Source organism: Danio rerio, chromosome 16, assembly GCF_052040795.2.
Source record: "Danio rerio strain M-AB ecotype USA chromosome 16, GRCz13ab, whole genome shotgun sequence".
Lineage (NCBI taxonomy): Eukaryota > Metazoa > Chordata > Actinopteri > Cypriniformes > Danionidae > Danio > Danio rerio.
In genome coordinates, this window is record NC_141036.1 from 17,749,219 (window position 1) to 17,757,789 (window position 8,571).

General features: G+C 46.4%; 1 long non-coding RNA gene across 2 annotated transcripts; it reads right to left on the bottom strand.

The window, feature by feature from the left end:
• Positions 1 to 2,122: 2,122 nt before the first annotated feature.
• On the bottom strand, positions 2,123 to 7,782 carry LOC147840225 (uncharacterized). 2 transcript variants are annotated; one of them, XR_015511199.1, is made up of 3 exons: positions 7,417 to 7,782; positions 6,112 to 7,018; positions 2,123 to 2,937 (listed from the first exon to the last, which is right to left on the bottom strand). It is a non-coding gene; the product is annotated as an uncharacterized LOC147840225 (long non-coding RNA). The 2 variants fall into 2 exon arrangements; XR_015511198.1 differs by having other exon boundaries at positions 6,112 to 6,986; positions 7,245 to 7,459.
• Positions 7,783 to 8,571: the final 789 nt, after the last annotated feature.

Genomic DNA, 8,571 nt, shown 5'->3' on the forward strand with positions numbered 1-8,571 from the left:
CTGGTCTACATGCATATCTTTGCTTAGCAGTGTCCTATTGACTTGGGGGTTGGCTCATCTGACTAAGACAACCAATGAGCATCTCAATATGATAATGAAGCTCACAAGCCACGCCCCCAAACTGGTCCCATAGACTGCCACTATAACTGGCCTACATGCATATCTTTACATAACAGTGTCATAGAGACATGGGGGTTGGTTCATTTGACTTAGACAGCCAACCACATTCAAGTTCACTCTGTAACCTCGCCCATAGCAACAAAACAGAGTACCCTAGCAACCATTCATCAACCGCTATATCTCAGCATCGGAACATCGTAGAGACTTGGGGATTGGCTCGTTTGACGCATGCTAGCAAACGGAACTTCCTATATGCTACACATGCTAGCACTGACTAGCTACATGCTAATATTGACTAGCCATGTACTGTAACTTGCTAGAAATGCTTACTAAGTATAATTATTTCATCAGGCATGTATGTGAGGCTTGCCTAGTAACCATCCAGGGTACCCTAGCAACTGCTTAGCAACCACCCAAATTACCCTAGCAACCGCCTAGCAACCACCTAGCAACCGCCTAGTAACGCCTTAGTAAGGGCCTAGCGACCACTCAGGACACCCTAGCAAACGCCTAGCAACGCCTTAGCAACCACTCAGAATACCCTAGCAACCACCTAGCAACACCTTAGCAACCACCTAGCAACCACTTAGGACACCTTAGCAACCGCCTAGCAACACCTTAGCAACCACCTAGCAACCACTCAGAACACCCTAGCAACCACCTAGCAACACCTTAGCAACCACCTAGCAACCACTTATGACACCTTAGCAACCGCCTAGCAACACCTTAGCAACCACCTAGCAACCACTCAGGACACCATAGCAACCGCCTAGCAACACCTTAGCAACCACTCAGAATACCCTAGCAACCGCCTAGCAACGCCTTAGCAACCACTTAGAATACCCTAGCAACCACCTAGAAACACCTTAGCAACCACCTAGCAACCACTCAGAACACCCTAGCAACCGCCTAGCAACACCTTAGCAACCACCTATCAACCACTTAGGACACCTTAGCAACCACCTAGCAACACCTTAGCAACCACCTAGCAACCACTCAAAACACCCAAGCAACCACTTAGCAACACCTTAGCAACCACTTAGCAACCACTCAGAACACCCTAGCAACCACCTAGCAACCACTCAGGACACCCTAGCAACCGCCTAGCAACATCTTAGCAACCACCATTTCTTACCTTTCCAGTGCTATTGCCCAGTTTAGTACCATTTTGTACCCCATCGATTTGCCACGCAAACCCCATTCACATTTCCTTTAGGAAATGTACAATTCTAGTGTTACTATTACTGTTCACTTTTTCAAAACTTCGGCGCGCAACTTCAGCCGCATTTTTTGCCCTAGAATGATGAGTGAGGTGTCAAATCGACCGGCCTGTTGAGGAGAGGTGTGCTATGATTTTTCAAAGAGGGTGGGGGTACACTGCCCCCATGAGGGGCAAGAAAGTAACCCCCAAAATCCCCATAGACTTAACATGGACACAAAATAGCTGACATTGATATCTAGATTAGAGAGTCGTAGAAGCTTGGGAGTGGGCTCATTTTACTCCGCCTATCAAGTCGGTATTAAGTAGTGACATCACAAATTTTTAGACACTCCCTAGCAACCACTTTAGGCCCCCTAACAACCATATAAAAACATAAACAAGCCATATTTTAGCACAGGAATATCGTAGAAAGACAGGGTTTGGGTTCTTTTGATGCAGGTTGATCAAATCTCTATTGTATTCAGCTATTACAAAGGCGTTGCCACACCCTAGCAACCATTTACATTACCCTAGCAACCACATAAACACATGAATTTAACCATTTCTCCGCATTTACTGCTATTTTGCCCAGTTTAGTACCATTTTGTACCCCATCGATTTGCCACGCAAACCCCATTCACATTTCCTTTAGGAAATGTACAATTCTAGTTAGTGGGGTTTGCCTTAGGCAAAGTCCACTATTGTTATTCTCCATACTTATTAATGGGGTTTGCCATAGGCAAAGTCCATTCTTACTATTGTGGTTTATTATTCTTCTTCCTTCTTCTTCTTCTTCTTCTTCCGTACACTTTTTCGGCGCGTAACTAGTCCCGCAGCTTTCGTCCCAGACCCTTGAAAGTGGGCTCAAATCGTGCGGCTTTATCGGGAATGGTGTGCTATGACTTTTATAAGGGGTGGGTGGTTTTGGGGCCCCGCAGGGGCCCCAAAACCACCCCCCAAAACGCATTGACTCAACATTACGCCCAACTTTGACGACTCACAGCGCCGTGTGTGAATTTCATAGAAATATGGGATTCACAGCATCTGTAGAGGGTTGCAGCCTAAGTGAGAACATACCTCGCAAGGGGGTAAAAGTTGCACCCCTGGGGCTCTAGGACGTCCCAAAGTGCTCCCATTGACTTACATTGGCCCCATTGACTCCCATTCATTTTTCTAGAACAGCACTAACGCCCCCGCGAAATGGGACGACCTTTAAATCGTTATAGCGCCAAGTGTGAAATTCGTAGAAATATGGGATTCGCAACATCTGTAGGGGGTTGCAGCCTGTATGAGAACATACCCCAAAAGGGGGTATAAGTTGTACCCCTGGGGTGCTAGGACGTCCCAAAGGGGTCCCCATTGACTTTACATTGCCCATTGACTCCCATTCATTTCTTGACTCACATGTCAATCACATTACATAGCACTGTCATACAGACTTGAGGGTAGGCTTATTTGACTGAGGCAACCAATCAGCATCTCAATATGATTTTGAAGCTCACAAGCCACGCCCCCCCAAACCACTTAAAGACCCCTATTAAGTGCCCCATTGACTTAACATGGGGTGGGATGTCCCATTGCAGATCCCATTGACTTCCATTATAAAGGTCACACATCTATAACATTTCATAGGAGTGTCATAGAGACACGGGGGTGGCCTCATTTGACTCAGACAACCAATCAGCATCACTATATGATAATGAAGCTCACAAGCCACGCCCCCAAATTGGTCCCATAGACTTCTATTGTAATAAGGCTAGATGCATATCTTTTCATAGCAGTGTCATACAGACTTGGGTGAAGGCTCATTTGTCTCAGACAACCAATCAGCTTTTCAATATGATAATGAAGCTCTTAAGCCACGCCCCCAAATCCATTTAAATACCCTTAATAAGTGTTCCATTCACTGCCATTTTAACTGGTCTACATGCATATCTTTGCATAACAGTGTCCTATAGACTTAGGGGTTGGCTCATTGGACTCAGAAAACCAATGAGCATCTCAATATGATAATGAAGCTCACAAGCCACGCCCCCAAACTGGTCCCATAGACTGCCATTGTAACTGGTCTACATGCATATCTTTGCTTGGCAGTGTCCTATTGACTTGGGGGTTGGCTCATCTGACTCAGACAACCAATAAGCATCTCAATATGATAATGAAGCTCACAAGCCACGCCCCCAAACCGGTCCCATAGACTGCCATTATAACTGGCCTACATGCATATCTTTGCTTAGCAGTGTCCTATTGGCTTGGGGGATGGCTCATCTGACTCAGACAACCAATGAGCATCTCAATATGATAATTAATCTCACAAGCCACGCCCCCAAATTGATCCCATAGACTGCCATTATAACTGGCCTACATGTATATCTTTTTCTTGGCAGTGTCCTATTGACTTGGGGGTTGGCTTATTTGACTTGGACAGCCAACCACATTCAAGTTCACTCTGTAACCTTGCCCATAGCAACAAAAGAGAGTACCCTAGCAACCATTCATCAACAGCTATATCTCGGCATCAGAACATCGTAGAGACTTGGGGATTGGCTCGTTTGACTCATGCTAGCAAACGGAACTTCCTATATGCTACACATTCTAGCAGTGACTAGCTACATGCTAATATTGACTAGCCAAGTACTGTAACTTGCTAGAAATGCTTACTAAGTATAAATATTTCATCAGGCATGTATGTGAGGCTTGCCTAGTAACCACCCAGAGTACCCTAGCAACTGCCTAGCAACCACCCAAATTACCCTAGCAACCGCCTAGTAACGCCTTAGTAATGGCCTAACGACCACTCAGGACACCCTAGCAACCGCCTAGCAACGCCTTAGCAACCACTCAGAATACCCTAGCAACCACCTAGCAACACCTTAGCAACCACCTAGCAACCACGTAGGACACCTTAGCAACCACCTAGCAACACCTTAGCAACCACTTAGCAACCACTCAGAATACCCTAGCAACCGCCTAGCAACGCCTTAGCAACCACTTAGAATACCCTAGCAACCACCTATCAACACCTTAGCAACCACCTAGCAACCACTCAGAACACCCTAGCAACCACCTAGCAACACCTTAGCAACCACCTAGCAACCACTCTGAACCCCCTAGCAACCACCTAGCAACACCTTAGCAACCACTCAGAACACCATAGCAACCGCCTAGCAACACCTTAGCAACCACCTAGCAACCACTCAGAATACCCTAGCAACTGCCTAGCAACGCCTTAGCAACCACTTAGAATACCCTAGCAACCACCTAGCAACACCTTAGCAACCACCTATCAACCACTTAGGACACCTTAGGAACCACCTAGCAACACCTTAGCAACCACTTAGCAAACACTCAGAACAACCTAGCAACCACCTAGCAACCACTCAGGACACCCTAGCAACCGCCTAGCAACATCTTAGCAACCACCATTTCTTACCTTTCCAGTGCTATTGCCCAGTTTAGTACCATTTTGTACCCCATCGATTTGCCACGCAAACCCCATTCACATTTCCTTTAGGAAATGTACAATTCTAGTGTTACTATTACTGTTCACTTTTTCAAACCTTCGGCGCGCAACTCCGGCCGCATTTTTTGCCCTAGAATGATGAGTGAGGTGTCAAATCGACCGGCCTGTTGAGGAGAGGTGTGCTATGATTTTTCAAAGAGGGTGGAGGTACACTGCCCCCATGAGGGGCAAGAAAGTAACCCCCAAAAATCCTCATAGACTTAACATGGACACAAAATGGCTGAAATTGATTTCTAGATTAGAGAGTCGTAGAAGCTTGGGAGTGGGCTCATTTTACTCCGCCTATCAAGTCGGTATTAAGTAGTGACATAACAAATTTGTAGACACTCCCTAGCAACCACTTTAGGCCCCCTAACAACCATATAACAACATAAACAAGCCATATTTTAGCACAGGACTATCGTAGAAAGACAGGGTTTGGGTTCTTTTGATGCAGGCTGATCAAATCTCTATTGTCTTCACCTATTACAAAGGCGTTGCCACACCCTAGCAACCATTTACATTACCCTAGCAACCACATAAACACATGAATTTAACCATTTCTCCACATTTACTGCTATTTTGCCCAGTTTAGTTCCATTTTGTACCCCATCGATTTGCCACGCAAACCCCATTCACATTTCCTTTAGGAAATGTACAATTCTAGTTATTATTCTTCTTCTTCCGTACGTTTTTCGGCGCGTAACTCGTCCCGCAGCTTTCGTCCCAGACCCTTGAAAGTGGGCTCAAATCGTCCGGTCTTATCGGGAATGGTGTGCTATGACTTTTATAAGGGGTGGGGGGTTTTTTGGCCCCGCAGGGGCCAAAAAACCCCCCCCAAAATCCCATAGACTTAACATTGAGCCGAACTTTGACGAATCACAGCGCCGAGTGTGAATTTCGTAGAAATATGGGATTCGCAACAGCTGTAGGGGGTTGCAGCCTAAGTGAGAACATACCACGCAGGGGGGTATAAGTTGTACCCCTGGGGGGCTAGGACGTCCCAAAGTGGTCCCATTGACTTAACATGGGCCCATTGACTCCCATTCATTACATTGACTCCCATTATAAATGTCACATGTCAATCACAGTACATAGCAGTGTCATACTGACTTGGGGGTGGGCTCATTTGACTCAGGCAACCAATCAGCATCTCATTATGATTTTGAAGCTCACAAGCCACGCCCCCCCAAACCACTTAAAGACCCCTAATAAGTGCCCCATTGACTTAACCTGGGGTGGGATGTCCCATTGCAGATCCCATTGACTTCCATTATAAAGGTCACACATCTATAACATTACATAGGAGTGTCATAGAGACATGGGGGTGGACTCATCTGACTCAGACAACCAATCAGCATCTCAATATGATAATGAATCTCACAAGCCACGCCCCCAAACTGGTCCCATAGACTGCCATTATAACTGCCCTACATGCATATCTTTGCTTAGCAGTGTCCTATTGGCTTGGGGGATGGCTCATCTGACTCAGACAACCAATGAGCATCTCAATATGATAATGAATCTCACAAGCCACGCCCCCAAACTGGTCCCATAGACTGCCATTATAACTGCTCTACATGCATATCTTTGCTTAGCAGTGTCCTATTGACTTGGGGGTTGGCTCATTTGACTTGGACAGCCAACCACATTCAAGTTCACTCTGTAACCTCGCCCATAGCAACAAAACAGCGTACCCTAGCAACCATTCATCAACAGCTATATCTCAGCATCGGAACATCGTAGAGACTTGGGGATTGGCTCGTTTGACTCATGCTAGCAAACGGAACTTCCTATATGCTACACATGCTAGCAGTGACTAGCTACATGCTAATATTGACTAGCCATGTACTGTAACTTGCTACAAATGCTTACTAAGTATAAATATTTCATCAGGCATGTATGTGAGGCTTGCCTAGTAACCACCCAGGGTACCCTAGCAACTGCCTAGCAACCACCCAAATTACCCTAGCAACCGCCTAGCAACCACCTAGCAACCGCCTAGTAACGCCTTAGTAAGGGCCTAGCGACCACTCAGGATACCCTAGCAACCGCCTAGCAACGCCTTGGCAACCACTCAGAATACCCTAGCAACCACCTAGCAACGCCTTAGCAACCACTCAGGACACCTTAGCAACCGCCTAGCAACACCTTAGCAACCACCTAGCAACCACTCAGAACACCCTAGCAACCACCTAGCAACCACTCAGAACACCCTAGCAACCACCTAGCAACACTTTAGCAACCACCTAGCGACCACTCAGGATACCCTAGCAACCGCCTAGCAACGCCTTGGCAACCACTCAGAATACCCTAGCAACCACCTAGCAACGCCTTAGCAACCACTCAGGACACCTTAGCAACCGCCTAGCAACACCTTAGCAACCACCTAGCAACCACTCAGAACACCCTAGCAACCACCTAGCAACCACTCAGAACACCCTAGCAACCACCTAGCAACACTTTAGCAACCACCTAGCAACCACTCAGGACACCCTAGCAACCACCTAGCAACACCTTAGCAACCACCTAGCAACCACTCAGGACACCCTAGCAACCGCCTAGCAACCACTTAGAATACCCTAGCAACCACCTAGCAACACCTTAGCAACCACCTAGCAACCACTCAGGACACCCTAGCAACCACCTAGCAACACCTTAGCAACCACCTAGCAACCACTCAGGACACCCTAGCAACCGCCTAGCAACCACTTAGAATACCCTAGCAACCACCTAGCAACACCTTAGCAACCACCTAGCAACCACTTAGGACACCTTAGCAACCGCCTAGCAACCACTCAGGACACCCTAGCAACCGCCTAGCAACGCCTTAGCAACCACTTAGAATACCCTAGCAACCACTTAGGACACCTTAGCAACCGCCTAGCAACACCTTAGCAACCACCTAGCAACCACTCAGAACACCCTAGCAACCACCTAGCAACACCTTAGCAACCACCTAGCAACCACTCAGGACACCCTAGCAACCTCCTAGCAACACCTTAGCAACCACCTAGCAACCACTCAGGACACCCTAGCAACCGCCTAGCAACCACTTAGAATACCCTAGCAACCACCTAGCAACACCTTAGCAACCACCTAGCAACCACTTAGGACACCTTAGCAGCCGCCTAGCAACACCTTAGCAACCACCTAGCAACCACTTAGGACACCCTAGCAAGGAATTACCAACTACCTAGCAGAACACATTAGCAGTGCCTAGCAACCACTAAAACACCCTAGCAACCACCTAGCAATGCAGTAAATCACTGATTTGTGATTGTCTCTGACATTTATTCATTAATCAAATATAAAGATAGCAGTTTTTTTGTCTGCTCAGACTTGTTTTCAGGAAACACCAACTGTTACTCACACACACACACACACACACACACACACACACACACACACACACACACACACACACACACACACACACACACACACACACACAGGACTGGAGTGGGACTCCTTTTTAGCCCTGGAGTTTCAAGCCTTAGAACGACCCACATCAGTCGACGACTGACTATGTAAAAAATAACATTATTTACAATTCAGTTTCAAATGACACTAACACGTTTTTTAAGGACACAGGTGCCTTACAACTTCACATTTTTTATATATAAATATGAGAACATTAATTCTTTATAGATATCCAGTCCTTTGTAATGGTTGTAATAAGTAACCCAAACAATATTAAATGTCTTTACACTAAAAATTAAAAAATGATTTCTTTCTGGTAAGGTTT